A 21,071-nucleotide genomic window follows, 5' to 3' on the forward strand; every position below is an offset into this window, starting at 1 on the left:
GAAGACAGGGAATGTTTTATATGCTTAATTTGATATAGTCTCTTGCTCATGATAAGCATCTAATAAATATTTGTTGATTTTATCATTTTAGCAGAGAATATGCATTTTGAGAAATGTATTTAGAACAGTACATTCCACCACATCTACACTTCTGTATAACAAAGACCTTTATACCTCAAGAGAAAAAATCCAGTGAGCTTGTAATAGAGACATTTACAATGACATGGAAAGCTTGGTCGGGGATAGGGTAAGAGAAAAGGCAGAAAAGTTGCCACTGTACATGCGTGAAACTAGCTCACCCTTGCCCCCAAACCCACAATGGTTAGAAACAGTGGACAGAAGTATCAAGCACAAGGCACAACTGATCATAAGTTAGAAACTGAGGTAAAGACTTCATACAAAAATATTGCAAGAAACTACGTTGATAAGGCTGACGTATCAAACAGCTAAAACTGCCCTGGGACAGCACCTATGTAGACTAAAAAGAAGTGACATAGAATTGTTTCATTCTTCTCCAGAATCACTTGAACCACATCAAAAATGGAAGTGAACTCTAGACCAGAAGGAGTAGGCGGATGGGTAGAGAACTGGGGGGAGGAGGAGTAGACAGGGTGGTAGATGGAAGGGGGAAGTGTTTTCCTAGAAAGAGTAAAAGTACTTATGTTCTAAAGTTTTATGAGGGATTTCTACTAGAGAAGCAGCCCGTGTAGAAGGGGCAGGAAAAAAGGAGGGAGAAAGGAACTCAGCTGTTTGATCCAGGGAACTTCCCTGACACTACAGCAAGGCCATCCTCCTATAACAGAGATTTGATCCATGCTTAGACCACCCAAGATAATGTCATCAAAATGGAAGATACTAGGTACCTGCTTCTGGGAGATTGCAAGAAGAGAGGATATATATGGATGGACATTCTTTGGAGGTCTACCATGTGGTTGAGAGCAACCTTCTTCCACTGTCTACAGAGCCAAAAAGGTAGGTGTCTTTAACTAACTCAGAAACTCAAGTGGCTTTTGAAGCATTCAGTAAACCCCCATTACAATCCCCTCCAGCAAAACAACTAATACTCCTAATGAGTGCTCCCAAATTGGAGCACAAAATCACCATGCCCTGTTTAATTCTTCTTCCCCTCCACCTTCAAACTCCATCTTATTCTGATTAGCTTAACTAATTAACATCTTAACTAATTCCATCAGCTTAAACTAATCCCTGGAAGCCTATTCAGAAACATTTGGCTCTGATGATACACATGTATGTATATATATGTGCATGTATATAAGTACACGCACAATATATGTCTGTATAATTACATATATCTGTTACAAAATGCTTGAATCAATTATCTTAAATCACTCAAAGAAAAATATTCTTTATCATAAAGGGTTCTTTCATTTATGAAATAATCTCAGGTAAGTCATTTAATAGCTGCTGACATTTACATGGGACTTTAAAGTTTACAAAATCCTTTACTTATTTATTTGTTTAATTTGATCCTCACAATAACATGGTCCATCTTACAGGTAAGGAAACTGAAGTTTGGAACAAATGCTCACGGTCATACACCTATTAAGTTTAAGTGACAGGTTTCAAAACAGGATCTCCTGACTCTAAGCCATCTTCTTTTCCATACAGTGTGGCACTTTCAGCCACATATTGAAGTAATGATTTTTGGGGGGCAAAAATATGTGTGTATGCCAATGAAATCACAAAACAATAAATACATAACAGAAGTAAGAAGGAAAATATTTTGAGAACTCACAGGAAAAAGAAAGATCATTTCTAGTTAAGGGGTTAGGGAATCCTTCACATCAGTCACTTAAGAAACATTTACTATAAATCTACTATGTAGAAGGCATTATGCTAAGCACTGAGGATACCAAAAGAAAAAAGAAAAAGAAAAAAAGGCAAAAGACAGTCCCTGCCCTCAAAGATCTCACAGTCTAATAAAGGAAAAAACATGCAAATAACTATGCACAAGCAGGCTACACGTGAGATACATCAGAAATAATCAACAGAGTGAAGGCACTAGAATTAAGGAGGATTGGGAAAGGTTTCCTACAGATGAGATTTTAGCTGGAATTTGAAGGAATCCAGGAAAGCTGGGAGGCAGAGATGAGGAGAGAAAGCATTCCAGCCCTAGGGGAAAGACAGTGAAAATGATAGGAGACAAAAATGGAGCTTTTTGTTTGAGGAACAGTAGAAAGGCCAGTGTCCCTGGATAATAGAGTACATGAGAGACAGGGGGGTATGAGGTGTAAGAAGACTGGAAAGGGGAGACTGTAGATTAGGAACAGCATTGAATACCAGTGGATTCTTGAAATACAGAATGTAAAATTTCAACAAACAAATTCTTGAAAGCATAAAGAGACGGACAATCTTGTCACAGAAAACACTGTGAGCCATGTCAGAAAGGCAAGGAACTTCACAATGCAGTTAAGTGAAAACCAGGAGCCAATATGGCTGGCGTGGAGAGCAAATGAAGAGGGAGTATTAGGAAATAAGGCTGGAGCTAGAGGTGAGAATCAGATTTTAGAGGCTTATGAATGCTCTTTGAAAAAAAGGTTGTACTTTATTATTGTGCCAACAAGATTACATATTTAGAGCTAGAAAGGACCTTAGGAACACCTAGCCCAACTCCCTCATTTCACAGAAGAGGAACTAAGACTCAGAAGTTAGGTGACTTAGCCAAAGTCACGCCGTTATGCATTAGAACTAGAATTTGAACATCACATTTCTGACTCCAACTCCCGGGTTCTCTGTTGTTGCTGTTTGCCAACTCCTGCGTCTGAGGAGCTGAGAAGCAAGTAAGAAAGTGGAAACAATGAGTATAGTCAGCTTTTTGGAGGAGCTTGGTGGTGAAAGGGAGAAGAAGATAGGCTAACAGTTAGGATCGAATAAAGGTTTCATAAGAACCAGGGTTTTATAAGAACCTGGGCATATTTGGAAACAACAAGGGAGGTGCCAGTGGGAAAGATATATTGACTATTTATGAAGAGCCGATTGAAGAGACAAGCTCCCATAAGCAGCAGCTGGGAATGGGGTAAAAGGCAGTAATTACAGAGTTGAACTGCAACAGAGAAGACAATAGTGATGATATTGAAAGGATTTTAGGGCAAAGGCCTGAAGAGAAGATGCTCAGGCAAAGTCCTCTAGCTATTAGGTAAAAAAGAGAAGGAAAAAAAAAAAGGAGCCATGCTATTTTATAAAGATTCCCAGAAGAAAAATCCAATAAGGATTTTTGTATCTTTCCATAGGGGCCAGCGGTGGGGAACCTGTGGCCTTCTAGGTCCTGAACTGTGGCTTTTTGACTGAATCCAAACTACACAGAACAGATCCCCTCAAATAAAAGGATTTGTTCTGTAAAATTTGGACTTGGTCAAAAGGCCGCACCCAGGGACCTAGAAGGGCCACATGTGGCCTCAAAGCCGAAGGTTCCCCACCCCTGCACAGGCCATCTAAAATAGATTTCAGTTACCCTTCTGTACTTCCTGTTCTTAAGAGACTTCCCTTATATGCAATAGGCTGGACTGCAATTCTGTAAAATACTCTTTGGAGATCATTATGGACACTCTAGCGTCTTTGCCAAGAAAACCCCAAACGGGGCCACAAAGAGTCAGACGTGACTGAACAGCAGGAATAAGAACAGACCAATCAACTAGTTAACAGGCATTTCTTAAGCACTTTCTATATGCTGTGAACTCTACTGGGTTCTAGGAAGGCACAGGTGAAAATAAAACAGCCCTCGCCTTCAAAGACATTGCAGTCAGGGGTCAGCAAATTATCGTCCACTGTCTGTTTTTGTTTGGCCAGCTCACTAAGAAAAGATTCTATGTGTTTAAAAACAGTAAAACTTGATTTTATAATGTAAAAATAATTTAGTTCACAAGCCAGGGGCTGTAGTTTGCCCAAGACCATAGGACTTCAATGTGAGGCACACAGTAAGTATGAAATAATACTCACTGATTGAAGCCGTATGTGCTGGAAAGAGCGTTGGTGTGGGAGCACAGAAAGCCTAACTTCTGGTCATCTGTATCCCCAGGGAACTGTGAAACCTTAGGTAAAACATATGCCCTTTCTGAGGCTCAGCTTTCTCATCTACAAAATTAGGAGTTTTAACTGAAAGATTTCTAATGTTTCCTTTAGCTTTAATATCTTCTGAATAAATTTCAGAAAATTAGTTGTCCCTGTGAAGTGGTAATGACATCAGTGAGACTGGGGCATGGCTATGTTCAGCAAGACAACTTGGCCTAGAATGCATTATTTGGTGTCTAAGGAAAATAAATATCCAGTGAGTCAAAGTGGGAAAGTAGTTTCAACTTGGCACCTCCCATTAAGGCTGGCTCATGGAGGGAGGGTTTGGCTCAACTTTAGCTTTTGGTTTGGGTCAGGGAATAGATATTATCTTTTTTTTTCTTTTTTTCTTTTCTCCCACCCACAATGCTGCCAAAATCCTGGTAAACTTTGTTAAAGACATCTAGATGGCTCAGTAGATAGAGTGTTGAATCTACAGTCAGGAATATTCATCTTCCTGAGTTCAAATCTAGCCTCTGGCACTAGCTGTGTGACTCTGAGCAAGTCATTTAACCCTCTTTGCCTCAGTTTCTTCACCTGTAAAAGGAGCTGGAGAAGGAAATGGCAAACTACTCCAGTATCTTTGCCAAGAAAACCTGTCACAAAAAGTGGGACATGACTGAAATAACAACAAAACCTTTGTTAAAACAAAAGCCGTGGGGCAGCTAGGTGGAGCAGTGGATAGAGCACAGGCCCTGGAGTCAAGAGGATCTGAGTTCAAATTCGGCTTCAGACACATAACCCTAGCTGTGTGACTCTGGGCAAGTCGTTTAACCCCAATTGCCTCACACATACACAGAAAAAAGCCTTAAGCCTATAGCTAAACTGAAAGCCTTAGAAGGACAGCCAAAAACACCACCAGGGTCTCTACCTTCAAACCAAAGCACAATTATGAGCACATCCAAATCAGCACAGTACGGAAAGTTTTCCTCACTATCTCACAAAGTAGTTTTCAGTTCTACATGTACACATAAACAACAGTAATCCCTAGAATTATCGCCATATTGCCAAATCAAGTAGTTCCACTTAGGGCTTGACTGGCTCTATAGAACTTCCTGAAAAGTTATATATAAGTTACTTGTATATGTGGGCCATTCTGTAAGTCAATAAATGTGTATTAAGTGCCTACCAGGCAGGATTCGAAGCTTTGGAGATAAAAGAATGACAAAGGACAAAAAGACAGTATAGGCTCTGGAGGAGCTCACATTCTAATAAAAGAGATAACACTAAGGCTGTGCACAAAGATAATCCACAAAAGGAAGGCACTAGCTGTAAGGGGGATAAGGAAAGACTTCCTATAGGTGAGCATATGTGTGTATTTCAATCAAATGCCTTAGAGTGGCTCTCTATTAATAATGCCAAGTAAGCTATCAAATAATCTCGTTAGAAAGGTCCTCTATGGCTATCTAATCTAATCTATACCTGAAAAAAGAATCTGGCTCTGCAGCATGCCAGTCAAGTGGGTTCCTCTGCTTTGAAGACCTCCAAAGAGGGGGGGACCACTAGCTCCTGAAGCAGTCAATTTCCCTTTTTTGAACAGCTCTAATTGTTAGCAAAGTTTTGTTTTGTTTCTCCCTTTCACTAAGTCTAAATTTTACTCTGAAATTTCCACCCAGGCTATTGGTTCTGCTCTGTGGTACCAAACAGAACAAGTCCGATCCCTCTTCCATATGACATCCCTCCAGATACGTGAAGACAACTAACATACAACCCAAAGTTTTCCATCTCCAGATGAAATATTTCCAGTACTGTCAGCTGATCCTGGGTATGATATAGGCTCACCACTGTTGTGCCCTTCTCTGGAAGCTTTCAGGTTCATCAATGCCCTTTTGTGCAAAAAGCCATTTTGAACAAGATTTGCAATGCAAATAAGCACCCAAAGTATATAATTTGAATAAGCAATCAGATATATGTTACAGGTTTCTTATCCTTCATTTCATTAAAATACAGTGCAGGATTAAAATGTATGGGTGTAATAGAAAATAGAATTGTCAGATGTCCAAACTACACACAGAACTATTACTGAAGCAATTATCAGCTTGCCAAAAAGTGGTAGGCACCTTGTTCTAATAATCATTGTAAATCAGTGATCCAGACAAAAGAGCAGAACAATTCAATCAATATGGAATCTTTTCTGAGAACATAGATTACACCTGGGTTATGCCCTAAAGATATTTAGGTTGTTAAGAACAGCAAAAGGACCTTGCAAACTCAAAACAATAGGTGCACTCATTAGGAGCTTGACTAAACTGGACTGAACCAAAGATCTTTTTTTTTCTTTGAGTTCTTTTCCATTTTTGATCATTTTTGTGTATGAATTAAAATACACAGTTTTGTTCAGATGAATGTAGCATTTGCTAACTGTGACCAGTTTTCTGCTACGCATAATGTATAAAGGTTCTGGTAGGACCTTCCTTCTCCATATCACTCAGCAATCCCATGTAATCTATATCCTCCATCACTGCCACCACTAACACCTGGATTAAAATTGTTTATTGCCTCCTTTATGACTCCATTAAAAAAAAAAACAGTAATCCTGGGGGGGGAGCCAAGATGGCAGAGTGAAAGCAGTGACTTGCTTGAGCTCTCCCCTAAACCCCTCCAAATACCTATAAAAAATGGCTCTAAACAAATTCTAAAGCAGCAGAACCCACAAAAAGACAGAGTGAAACAAATTTCCAGCCCAAGACAGCCTGCATGACTGATCGGAAAGGCATATCGGCCAGGCTGGGAGAGGAGTACAGTTCCGCATGGGCACTCAGGCCGCAGCAAACTTGAAGTAGGCCTCAGAGGACTGAATCGGGGGCAGCTGTGGTGATTTACAGGTGGAGTCTCAGCTCCAGTTCCCCAAGAGCACGGCCGTGGGGAGGCAGCTGCCTTCTGAGCTTCCAGCCCATAGACTGAGCCGGAATCCAGCAGCTGATCAGGGGGGATTGCAGGGATCTCTTGCTTTGCCTGAACTTGGATCTGGGTCACAGTTCTGGGCTGTGGTCCTGGGGCAGGAGGAAAGCTGATGCTGTCTTGGTGGAGCTTGTAGTGGCTGTGGAAAGGAAACCTTCCTCACAGTTCCAGGACAGACAGGAGTGTTTGTGGTTACTAACAGACCACAGCACAGACCAGGAAAGGAGTAAACACCTCGCCCCTTATCATACCACCTTACAAGAACTGAAAATTTACAGGTACCTACAAGTATTTCTGAAAACAGTTGTACAAACCCCCGAAGTTTGGGACAGTACATTCTCCACATTGGAAGCAGACTCTTACCTTAACAAAGAGTTTAAAACTCAAGTAATTGGCCAGGATCGTGAGCAAGCAGCACAAAAAGAGTCAGACTATATTATCTTCCTTTGGTGACAAGATCAAAACATACAACCAGAAGAAGACAACAAAGTCAAAGCTCCTACATCCAAAGCCTCCAAGAAAAATATGAATCAGTCCCAGGCCTTGGAAGAGCTCAGAAGGGATTTTGAGAAGCAAGGAAGAGAAGTAGAGGAAAAACTGGGAAGAGAAATGAGAGTGATGCAAGAAAATCATGAAAAACAAGTCAGCAACTTGCTAAAGGAGACTCAAAAAAATACTGAAGAAAATAACACCTTAAAAAACAGCCTAAACCAAATGGCAAAAGAGGTCCAAAAAGCCAATGAGGAGAAGAATGCCCTAAAAAGAAAAATTGGCCAAATGGAAAAGGAAGTCCAAAAGATTACTGAAGAAAATACTTCCTTAAAAATTAGAATAGAGCAATTGGAAGACAGTGACTTTATGAGAAATCAAGACACTGTAAAACAAATCCAAAAGAATGAAAAATTAGAAGACAATGTGAAATATCTTATTGGAAAAACAACTGACCTGGAAAATAGATCCAGGAGAGAGAATTTAAAAATTTTTGGACTCTCTGAAAGCCATGATCAAAAAAAGAGCCTAGACGTCATCTTTCAAGAAATTATCAAGGAAAACTGCCCTGATATTTTAGAACCAGAGGGCAAAATAGAAATTGAAAGAATCCACAGATCTCCTCCTGAAAGAGATCCCCAAAGGAAAACTCCTAGGAATATTGTAGCCAAATTCCAGAGTTCCCAGGTCAAGGAGAAAATATTACAAGCTGCCAGAAAGAAACAATTCAAGTATTGTGGAAACACAATCAGGATAACACAAGATTTAGCAGCTTCTACATTAAAGGACTGCAGGGCATGGAATATAATATTCCAGAGGGCAAAGGAGATAGGATTACAACCAAGAATCATCGACCCAGCAAAACTGAGTATAATCCTTCAGGGGGAAAAATGGTCATTCAGTGAAATAGAGGACTTTCAAGCATCCTTGATGAAAAGACCAGAGCTGAATAGAAAATTTGACTTTCAAATACAGGACTCAAGTGGAACATGAAGAGGTAAACAGGAAAGAGAAATCATAAGAGACTTATTAAGATTGAACTGTTTACATTCCTGCATGGAAAGATGATATTTATAACTCATGAGACCTTTGTCAGTATTAGGGTAGTTGGAGGGAAAAAATTATATGTATGGATAGATAGATAGATAGATAGATAGATAGATAGAAAGATTAGATAGATAAAGATAGAGGGCACAGGGTGAGTTGAAGATGAAGGGGTCATATCTGGAGAATAAAATTAAGAGATGAGAGGATTATACTAGGAGAAGAAGAAAGGGAGAGGTAGAATGGGCTAAATTATCTCACAAAAAAAAAGGCTCTTTACAGTGGAGGGGAAACGGGGGAAGGTGAGAGGGAATGAGTGAATCTCATTCTCATAGGATTCAGCTTATGGAGGGAATAACATACACATTCAATTGGGTATGGAAATCTGTTTTACCGTACAGGAAAATAGGGGGAGAAGGGGACAAAAGAGCAGGGGGATGATAGAGAGGAGGGCAGATTGGGAAAGGGAGTAATCAGAAGCAAATACTTCTGAGGAGGGACAGGGTCAAAAGAAAGAACAGAATAAATGGGAGGGCAGGATAGGTTTAAGGGAAATAGAGTTAGTTTTTCACAACATGTCTACTATGGAAGTGTTTTGCATAATTGCACATGTATAACCTATATTGAGTTGCTTGCCTTTTCAATGAGGGTGGGTAGGGAGGGAGGAAGGGAGAAAATTTGGAACCCAAAGTTTTAAAAACATATGTTTAAAAAAAATGTTTTCACATGCAATTGGGAAATAAGAAATACAGCAAATGGGATACAGAAGTCTATCCTGCCCTATAGGAAAATAGAAGGGGAAGGGGATAAGAGAAGGGGGGAAGAGATGGAAGAGAGGCCAGACTAGGGGAAGGGATATTCAGAATGCATGCCATCTGGGGGTAGGGGAAGGGGTGAGATGGGGTGAAAATTTAGAACTAAAAATCTTGTGGAAGTAAATATTGAAAACTAAAAATAAATAAATTTATATTAAAAGAAAAAAACATCAGTAGGGAGGATCCTGTTTGCTTATCCCATAATTATCCTATTGTCCATGAAGAAGGTGAGAATGGGCATCTGTCTAAAGATCTACACTCTTTCCGGAGATTATCTTTCCACCTTGCACTTTTCTTACTATTTGATATTAGATTTTGGATTCGGGTACTGCTATGGAAGAATAGAAAGTACTAATGAGATAATATTTGTAAAAACACCTAACACAGAGCCTAGTACATTGTAGGTGCTATATAAATGATTATTCTCTTCCTCCCCTCACCCCTTACCCTACCCCATCTTTCAACTAACTCTGAAAAATCAAAAATAGGTCATGATAAAACTTTTTTCTCCCAAAAGCACTGCCTTTAGTCTCATTAAATAATGTGTACATTTTCATTTTCTTCAGTTATAGAGAGGCAATAACCTTTACTGTAGCAAGATGACAATGGGACTTGAAATGGATAACCTGGATTTCTAGGTCTAATATTACATTTAATTACATTTAATTTTGGATAATTCATAGAACCATTGAATTTTAAAGTTGGAAAGAATCTTACAAACTACTCTTTTGCTTTATTCAACTCATTGACCTCTAAGATTCTATATACTGTTGTTTACAGATAACAGTAACTCATCTGTCAATCAGAGAGGGTGTTATTTAATGAGTTGCCTATATACTCAAATGAATCTGTGATCTCATTAATGTGGGTATTCCCTCCTATGATGAGGACCCCAACCTGTACCTGCCCATCCTTTTTGACTTTTACCTTCCCTAAATTTTCCACAAGGGTTCCATTCAACTTACCAAGGGGCCCAGGGCTTTCTTTCCCTCTTTCAAGATACTAACTTTTCTCAAAAAGTAAGCTTGACATTGCTTAAGACTACCTCTACCTATTCCTGTCATAAGATCAGATGAAATATTATTTGTGAAAATCCTTTTTCACTCATTCATTTTTCTGATGAAATCTTTTCCATGTTTTTCCTTTATATGAAGGTCACACAGCTAGTTCTTGGATCTCCCTTATCCCATTCAATCTTCTTTCCCTTACATCAACATCACAACCTCCCTAAGCCTCAGTTTCATTGTCTGTAAAATAGGCATAACATTACTTAAGCCAACTTCCTTCCAGATAATTATTATTATAATAATAATTACATGAGATAATATCTGTGAAGGTGCTTTGTAAACTGTCAAACTCTTTATTCAATTAAAGGATCTATGATTTCATCCCTGTGGGTTCTCCTCCTACTGACTCAAATCACAACCCAGTCAAAAAACATATTAGCAACTATTATCATTATGTTCAAAGTCTTGTACTAGGCTCTAGGGGAAAGGAGTGTTTATATAAGACAAGGTCCCTGTCCCCATAGAACCATAAGTTTAAAGTCTAACAATAGAATAAGACACAGACTACTATAGTTCAAATTATTAAATAAAAAGTGGTGCTGTGTGGGGTAATAGGGTCAGAAGGTTTAGACCCATAAGGGACCTTAGCAATCATACAATCCAATCCCTTCATTTTACAGTCCAAGAAGGAACGAACTTTGTGACCAAGAGATGGCATTTCAATGGTGTCTTAAAAATGGATAATGACATAAGAAAATTTTAGTATTGACTTCAGTGCCATGATTTCCTGTTGAAAGCAAGTCATGCAACTGGTTATAGTCTGCAAAAAACAAGCTGAGACACCAACTTATAGTCCTGGTGCTATTGGGTTAATTTCTATGCTATTCATAAAATTCCAGCTTCAAAATATAAGCAATAGCCTGGTGCTGACTGGCTAAGTTACTTGTTTTACTCGATATAGATCTTTTCTTTTCTGCTATCTGTTCTCTGATGTGTAAATCTACCTTTCCCTTCTATTCTCTGTAAAATTCCATCATATCCATTCTGCCTTGTAATTAAAACCTATATAAGGTTTCTAAAAATATTGCTTGTGGCCTATTGGTTTTTGTGTACCATGGAACTTTGCTCAGCATATTATAAACCAATTATTAAAATGTCTCTATTGATAAGTATAATTGACAGCATTGACTATCAATGGATTTGGGGGCAATTTTTTATATCAATTGGAATACAGGAGGATGGTAAGCCAGAGATGGGAATTGGCATGAAAAAGCATTATTAAGTAGAGAACATGTAGGATCTGTTCAGAGGACATAGAATCATCCAATTCAGCTGGACTGTAGAATACTTGGAAGAAAATTAGGCTGCAAAGGCAGGAGAGAGGGTCTCTAACTTTAGGCAAAGAAGTTTGAAACTTACTTGGTAGATAATAGTGAGCTACTGAAGATTTTGGAAAAAAGAAATAGTATGACCAGATTTGTGCATAAAGAAAATTAATAAAGAATTATTAAAAGAAGAAAAAATGATTTAGGAGGCCATTGCCAAAAGGAAACAATTGTAAAAGTGTGGGAAGCTGTCAATGAGTGCTAAAAAAGGGGAAGAAGGAGAAGATGACATGCAGAGGATGTAACAATGGAATCAACAAGAACTGGTGACAGCTTGAGATGAGGGAAAAAGATGACTCAAAACGTTTAAAAGTGATAGACTGGGTTGACAGTGATACCATTTACATAAAGAGTAAAATCAGGAGGAAGTTGGAACAGCACAGTAAAGTAGGAAGTTAGAGACATACAGAAAAGAGATCATAGCTAGAGATAGGATTGGGGTGTTATCTGCATAGAGGGAGTAACAAATTGTGAGAGTGGATGGGAGAGAGAATAGAAAGAAGATGTCTAAAGGCAGAAAATTTGGGAACATCCAAGGAGCTGAGAATAAGATTAGGAATCCGGCAAGGAGACAAGATGAGGTGTTTAAAAAAAGGTAGAAGAACAAGGAGAATCCCACTTCAAGGAATGGTCAATATATAGCATATCAGATGCTATGATCAGCTGACAGAGGATAAGGACTTCTTAAAAAGCCCATTGGGAAAAATAAATAAATGAATGAATGAACAAATAAATAAATGGAAGTATATATAGATAGATAGATAGATAGATAGATAGATAGATAGATAGATAGATAGATAAAAAGCCCATTAGATGTGGAGATTAAGATCATTGGTGACCTTAGAAAGAGCAATTACAGTAGAGTAATAATGGAAGATTCCAGATTAAAAAGGGGTTGAGCCTCTCCAAACTTGGTTGGCATGTTCCTCAAATAACACATACTCCATAAGAAGGCCTTCCCAACTTCATATGACCTAAAAGAACTTGTGGTCCACTAGCATGGCCTTCAAGAACCCAGAGTCACCTTCATGTCAAATAAGACAATGCAACTGAACTTCAGTAGAGAACAGAGTTATAAAAATGTAAAGGCATTATTATTATGTTTGGGAGTTTGCAATTGAAAAAGGACAACTATCAATTAACATAAAACTAATTTTAAAAAAGACAAGAGAAAGAGATACAATTTGAGGCTAAGTACTTTAGGCATATAGGAGTACAAAGCACAACTGTATATGGGAGTACTTTAGTGAAAGATATTACTGATTTTATATAGAGATAAAAGTGATTTATAGACTAATTTAAGCATTAGGTTTCCACAGTTGGCCAAATCAGGAGATTAAAATGTGTTTTCTGCTTATTCTGATTACTGATTAGTTGAATCCTTTAAACCTACTTTGCACATCTGTAAAATAGAGTGGCAATATTTCCTTTACAGGGATAGGAGCTGGTAAGGAAACCCAGGTAAGGAAACCCCTTGTACAAATGCTGGTCTGTACCTTCTCTGCAACTGACAGTCTTTTAGAGATGTCTAAAATAGTTCATTATAGATATGTTAAAACAAGCACCAACAAATGGCTATAATAATCATGTAGTCATAAATCCAGAAGACATTGGGGATTTAGTGTCCTTTTTTCAGACAGATGATGGACAGCAAATATCCAGGACAGAGTCTGGTCTATGATCTCCTAATTATAGAATTATGTAATACAATCTCCTATAATCTCTACAACCTTCCTCAATCCTTCCATTCAGTATTCAGAGCCTGATAACCAAGAATTTACCACCCACTTACATCTCTTTGAATCATAGCATTGTAGATTTAGAATTACAAAGTTTCTTAAAGATATTTAATTCCAAACTCTTTGCTTTAGAGATGAGAAAACTAGAGCAAGTGATTTGCTCTAAATTAGAGTGAATGACAGAGCCACAATTAGAACCCAGCTTCTATAACCTCAAATCCAGTATTCTTTCAATTATGTCATGTTGTCCCTCCATTTCTTCCTGTCTTATCAGTCCAACTTCTCCACCTCAGAATGGAGATCATCCCTCATAAAACCCTTTAATTTTTTTTAAATATTATCAATGACTAAAGTTTAGCTGTAGGCATCAAATTTTGGGAAGGTCATCTTGACATCATAGGTATGCAACCTTACTCTTTCACTCTTTCAGAGATAGAGAGAGAAGCTTCTCTGTAGTGGAAAAGGCAAAAAATTTAATACCATTATTTTTGCAACTGAATTAGCCAGTGCAGAAAAAAAAAGTATAAATTAATACCCTTTAACAAAAAAATAAAACAAGGAAAAAAGTAACTGTGTTGAAAAATATTGCTTAAGGTTTGAGAATACAAGTAGGAAATATTGGTTTCTCACAATCCTACAATTCTATGTAGACTATTAATTCTCATGATTTCCTTTTTAAGCTCTTGTGCTCCAAGTTACTATTATTGCTGTTGTTATGGTTGTTAGCCATCAATTAGTTGTTCAGTGGTAGAATTCCTGCGTTCTTTCTGGGTTCAATTCCTGGTGTCATCATCATAGTTATTATCACCATCCACTCCTGGTACTAATGTGGAATCTACATTTTTATACTTTGCAGTTATAATTTTCTCTACCACTCACTATTCACAATATTATTTTGTACTGGGCCCTGGTTAGATCACATTAGACCACATCAGTTAGGAGCACCATGGATTAAAAAAGGACGTTAATAAACTGGTAACTTTCTAGAGCAAGGCAACTCGGATGGTGATTTGATAGGACATCACGGAGGAGAAATTGGATTTATTTGGCTTGGGCCCCAGAGGAAAAACCAAGAGCATTGACTAGAAATTGTAAAATAGCCAACTGAGGCTCAGTGGATAAAAGCTTGCTAAGAATGAGAGCCATCCAAAAGTGAATGGGCTACCTGAACAGATAATGGGTCTTCTCTCTTCAGAAAACTTCAAAAAATAGCTTGTCAAGTACACTATACAGAAGTAGGATTCCTTTCAGGTATCAGCTGGACCAGATGGCTACTGAGGTCCATTAAATATCTGTGATTCTGCAAAAACATTCAATTTTTCACATCTTTCCTACCAATTCATTGGACAATCATTCTCAGTAGGACATCCTACTGTATTACATGTAAAAATAGGTTTGCCTTTGATGAACAATTCTGAATAAAAATTAGACTTTTAACAGAAAGCTAAAATAAAATATAATTTATGATTTCATTCATCTATCAGTTTTCTCCTATTTGTAGAACTATGTGTATTTCTAGAAATATGATTTTTTTTGTTTAGACCTAATAATTCATCACGGTAGGAAACCCCTAAACATAGAAACTTCTCTCCCTGGTGGAGGTCCACAACTTCTCTGTAATTTATAGTCTTAGAGAATTTCCTGAGGCGTTAAGAGGTTAAGTGACTTGCCCAAGGTTACAGGGCCATACCTCATACGCAGGACATGATGAACGTAGGCATTCATGATTCCTGGCCCTCTATCCACTGCATAATATTGCCTTTCTAAAATGCCTAAAACGAAAGCTATCTGCAAAATCTGTGGACATCATCTTGTCCATCACTGTGTTGTCATCATCTAACTTCCTAGTAGTGCAAGACACCAACCAAGAATGCATTGTCATACAGTGCAAACCTACAACCTAACTCAAATTAGGTTTCACTAATTCCCTAAGAGGTATTTTGTGAAGTATTATCAGAGATACAGTATGATATGGAGGTGTTGCTGTCTTGTACACAGGGTATCACACAGGAAACCATGCATCTTCTGAAGCAGGGAAATATTACTATACATGTGTACACATAAAGTGACTTCAGTTAACCACATACAGAGATATCTAATTTCTAAAGATCTGGTACTCAGTTTCTGAGGGTTAATTCTTCTCAAGTCTCTGATCTACTTAGAAGCAGAATATAAAAAAGTCCTATTTTTTGCTGTCTTACTAAGCCTAAAATGCAATACAAATAGCCCCTGCACTGCTGGAAAGAATGGGTAAGGGGAAGAGGGGCCTTTAAGGAATTTATATGGGGTCAAAATTTTCTTTCCATACCATTAGTTATTTTTAATTAATTTAATTAGTTCTTTTAAAGTTTTAATAAGTAACAATGTATTATGAAAACATTCTGGAGAATATTTTCATATGACACAAAGCTTCCAATTTTTATTTTCTAAAGCTATGAAAAAAAAGAGTTGGTTAATGTAAGACATGCCTAAGAAAAACAAACCACAAACTAATTCTAGGTCTTCCTCTTTTCTACTTGCAGACTATTTTTAAATGGATATAATCTTAAGCCATTCCATTTACTTCCAGCCTTAAAAGCGTTCTAATTTTGAAAGTACCACACTCTGCAGATAAGCAGGGCTAACAGGACCCACTGATGGCTATGAAGAAGAGCCTCTTCTTTCTGTTTACTAAACTTTGTCAGAGATTCAGGAATCTACTTCATATGTTTTTTCCCAACACCTTAAAGAAAGAATTCATGTCAAAAATTTAAGTGACTTAAAATGCTCAAAAGGAGTTATATTTTCTCTGATTAAAAGAAGTGCTTCCTCTACAGGAAGTTTGTAAACTGCTTTCTGCAAATACAGATTAAACATTTACTTCTCTATACATTTCACAAGTATTGCTTCAGTTACCATTTAACTCTTACAATGCTCTATTAAAGGGGAGAATTTCAATCTCTTACCTAAAAAAAACTGGAGAAACAGGCTTGCTTATGGCCAGATGGGCTATCTGAAATGTAAAACCTTCAAAGAAGTGCTGTTATTTTTCATTTCCAGCTTTCCTAATAGTATTCCCTCTTAATCTTTTTTGAACTGCTTTTCAGGGACCAGTGGTATATTTTAGCTGCTGAAGTCTGAGCATTTTTATTATCTCTTAGATACTCATTTTTTTTTAAATACCAAGCATCTTCCAACACAAATGGATGGTGTATTGCTGATCCCCCCACTCTTCTCCAGCTTCAGCTGATTAATCGTTTTGTCATCGACCAACAGCAGGTGCAAATTTCTTGTTCTGTGTTTTAAGATACATTTTTTAATAAAATTAAAATGTAATTCTAGGTTGTGATAAAGTTAGACTATGTCATGTTAAATCATAGATCATTCATGTTAGATGTGAATCTAATTTAACCATGTCATTCTGCAAATGAAAAACTGAGGCCTAGGGCCATTAAGTAGCTTTGCAAATGTCACAAAATAAGTTAATAGCAGAATCAGGATGAGACCTTAGCTAACCCAACCCCTAAATCCTGTGTCTTTCCTACTATCGTCCAACTTAAACCATTTTTATTTTGAAATCAATAGAATGTATTTTATCTTTATTCAATCCCAAGGTACTTTTCAAAAAAATCTCTACTTATATTTAGAGTAGGGATGGAACAAGGGAATGTCATATGCACAGAAAATCACCTTATTCAGCAAACTGGCACAAACAAGAAGAGAATTTTACATTTTCTTTTAAGGAAAAAAAGAATTTTCATTGTGAAAGGCAACTAACAAACTGCAAACATAATTAAGTTAAATTAAAACAGTCACAAAACAGAATCTATACTTCTCCGTTTCCTTTTCATGTCTTCTCCCTATTCCATTCTAAAACAGCTTTTTCTACTTTCCCTCCTTAAGCCTCATCATAAAGCAAATATTGCCAAAATCGTTTAAGTCTAGGGGCACAGTGAAATAGTGGATGGAGAGATGGATTTGAAGTCATGATGACCTTGATTCAAATCCTGCCTCTGACACATACTGGCTGTGTGACTCAGGATAAGTCACTTTACCCTTTTGGTGCTCTAGACAATTCTCACACTATAAATTGCAGAGCATCTGCATTGGTAGAGAGAGTTACATCACCTGAAAGTTCCCAGTACCAATGAAATCACTGGTCCAGATTCTATCATCAATCTTTGCTTCCTCTAGCTATTTTCATGTTGCAACATCTGGAATTTCCAGAGAAAGGAAGAAAGGAAGAGAGAGAAAGAGAGACAAACAGACAGACAGAGAGAGAGAGAGAGAGAGAGAGAGAGAGAGAGAGAGAGAGAGAGAGAGAGAAAGGAAGGAAGGAAGGAAGGAAGGTGGGGGGGAGGAAGAGAAAGGGAAGGAAGGAGGAAAGAAAAAGGGGGAGAAAAGGAGGAGAAAAGAAAGTAGAAGAAAATGGGGAAAAGAGAAAGAAAACTCCAGAGAGAATCAAATAAGAGAATATAATCTATCTCTTCCTAACACTCTTTGAGCTGTCAAGCTCAATGTCAAACATTGGTAAAGTTTAAGGAACAGCAATCATTGGGCTACACAATCACGTGGAAGTGGTAGCAGCACTACCTTAACTGCTCTTTAAAATCTTCTTCAAGGTTCTAAGCTACGCAAAGCACCTTTTCTGAACATTTCCTCTTTTTAGACTCCGTAAAACAAGTACACGTTCGCTAAAAAGAAACAGGCGTTCTAAAGGCTCTGCTTCCCCTTTCAAAAGCCAAGTCACATGCAGGCTCTGAAAAACCTGTGCTTTTTTGCCTTCTTCCACCGTTTTCTATCCTGATAAACTTGACAAACTAGCAACTATTGGAATTTTTTTTCTTTAAAAAAAAAAACAAAGGAAGAGTAAGTATTTTGCTTACAGTTCTGAATGTATACTAGAATCTTCAGGTCCGTCTATCCCTCTAGCTTTCTGCAAGGCTCCGTTTTGAGTGCCTGGACATGGACAAATTTTTTAAAAAAATCATCTAAGTGGGAGGGGCTAGTTTGTGGGCTGGTCTAGCCGGCTGTGCAGATGTTTTAAGGTGGAATTGAAGAAGAAAAGGGGGAGGAAAGTTAGTAGGGAATTAGAAAAGCAATCTAGAAACGTGAAACCAGAAAACTTGTTGAAGTAAGGCAAAGAAAAAAAGCAGGAATATAAAATATACATAAACAAATTCTTTATAGCACTGAGTTTCTTTAAGTAGCCTTTGTTTTTATAACTATATATAGTTATATACATTTTATATACTGTTTTTATAAATATATATAGCAATACAATTCAGTAATTAAATAATGAATTGTGATTTTCACTTTTAAAGACTATCTGAATTGAGTGCCAATTACCTGTAGTTTGAATTTTAAAAGTAAACTTTGCAATCAATTAATACAGAGTTCTGAATTTAAACTGGTCCAAAGTCCCTAAGTAGTTCAGAATATACACTTTTAATACAAACAACTTGGACACCTATACTAAAGAATGTCCATTGTTGAATTAGAATCTGGCTGCCATACAAAGATGAATTGGGATCTATAAATGCTATGCCTTCCTATTTCAATTTGTCTTCTTCAAACATATCTTCTGCTCAGTTCTTTAACCCATGGCAATATGCATTTGTATTTTCTTCTCTACTTTTTGCAAAGAAAAGCCCTTGCTAACCTGGATGACATAGAGCTTCTAGATTCAATTACTGGATTATTATCTCATTTTTGATTGGACTCTCAACATGATTAAGGGCTGAATTTGAGGGTTCGTTTCAAATCTGTTTAACAGATCTTCTCTAAAAAGCTGAATCAAACCTTGACTTTCATAAGGTCTTGGTCTGAAGACTGACCAGTGTGCCTTGAAAGGTGAAATGTTTTGTTTCATACAACTTGAAAAGAAAATGGGAGTAGAGGTCTCATACTTAATATTGCTTTTACTTTACTATAATTATATTTCCTCCCTCAGGGAGAAGTGGAGAAAGAAAGACTATTTCAGTGAACAGGTGTCCAATGCTAAAGTCCATGGGACACAAAAAGTTGAGCACTGAATTTGGAGGCAAGTGAGAGCTGAGTCTCAGTCTTAATTCTGACACTTTGTAGTCCTATTATTTTAGGTAAGTCTCTATATCTTTCTGAGCCTCTGTTTCTTCATCTGTAGAATAGGGGTAGGGGATAGGGACTAGAATAGAGGTTTCATTGGTATAGTGCAAATAGGCACTCAAGTAGTCAAGTAGGCAGTCTGTGTCAGAGATGGGACTTGAACACAGTTCTTCCTTGTTTTTAGATTAGTTTTCTAACCACTCACGTGGCATTACCTTTCCATATCGTAAAACAGATTTCATGATACCTGTTGTTGTTCAGTCATTTCAGTGCTGTCCAAGTCTTCATGACCCCACTTGGAGTTTTCGTGGCAAAGATACTGGTTTGCCATTTCCTTCTCCAGTTCATTTTACAGATGAGGAAACTGAGGCAAACCGGGTTAAGTGACTTGCCCAGGGTCCCACAGCTAGTAAGTATCTGAGGCCAGATTTGAACTCAGGTTTTCCTGACTCCAGGCCCAGTGCTATATCTACTGCACCCCTCACTACCCTTCCAGATACTTATGTAGTCCCTATAAGCTCTGGACTTATCTTCCCAACACCAGCTCTCCTTGTACTGGAGGGATGGGTCCCCAGAGCTCAGCTATATTGCCACTTACAGATTCTAGGGGTAACCTCAAGAGGTGGGATTATCTTTCTAATGTTATCATCTGACTCCCATTCTGATTTATTCCCCCAATATCATTGCTAGTGGTTAGCAGCCCAATATCACTTAATCAATAATAACTTCCCAATCTCTTCAATAAATAATTAAAATCAACTAGCTCTTAAAACAGTATAATTACTAAGAAAATTTAGCATGATCCAAAGTACAAACACCTTCCCCCTAACTGAGACATAGTCTTCTCTCCACCACCTCAGTCCCTTTGGAGAATGGGCTCAACTTTAAGTGGCTGCCACCAAACTTTGCCCTATCAATATCCATTCTGAGTGCCACATAGCCTAAGAATAAGTTACTCTGGGTCTACTGGTACCTTGGCTGCCTGGGGTAATGACTTCTGGGATGGATCACTCAGATTAATCCTTGGGGCTATGCTCCTCACTGGAGTTAGCTAAACTCTGGGATGGAATCAAGTTCCTGGATGTCTAGAGGTTCTTTCAAAAGTCACAAAGAGTTATAGCCTAGTCCAGAGGTGTCAAGAATATGGCCAGTGAGCTGCATAACACTCTGGAGGGCTGTCCAAACCAGATTGAAATGTAAATATTTAACAAAATAGTAAATAATTTAAATTTTGTTTATTAAATAATAATAAAAATAAAATAGTAAATAATTTAAATTTTTAATAATAATAAATGAAATAGCAAATATTTAACAAAACAAATTAAAATATAACAAAACATTGTGTGGTTTGTCCTTCAATCCCGAAGAGGACCATGACATCAGGAAGAAGATGACATGACTTGCAATTGAATTGGATTTGAGTATTACATGTTAAATCTAAATAAATATGCAGCCCACAGGGATCTTATGTATGGATTAGTGGACCTTGTTTCTATTTGAGTTTGACACCTTTGGTCTAGTACATTCCAACCCCTACATTCATTCACCTAAGAGAAA

At 37.7% G+C, this 21,071-nt stretch overlaps 1 protein-coding gene across 1 annotated transcript in view; it reads right to left on the reverse strand.

Annotated features, from left to right (window-relative positions):
• PLA2G4A (phospholipase A2 group IVA) overlaps positions 1-18,395 on the reverse strand; it is a 182,586-nt gene extending 164,191 nt beyond the window's left edge. The window contains exon 1 of the mRNA XM_020984421.2: positions 18,314-18,395. The gene's annotated coding sequence lies outside the window, so the exon portion shown is untranslated. The remainder of the gene's footprint in view (positions 1-18,313) is intronic.
• Between the last annotated feature and the right edge of the window lie 2,676 nt (positions 18,396-21,071).

The sequence above is a fragment of the Phascolarctos cinereus genome, unplaced genomic scaffold, assembly GCF_003287225.1.
Source record: "Phascolarctos cinereus isolate Bilbo 61053 unplaced genomic scaffold, phaCin_HiC Scaffold_5;HRSCAF=322, whole genome shotgun sequence".
Lineage (NCBI taxonomy): Eukaryota > Metazoa > Chordata > Mammalia > Diprotodontia > Phascolarctidae > Phascolarctos > Phascolarctos cinereus.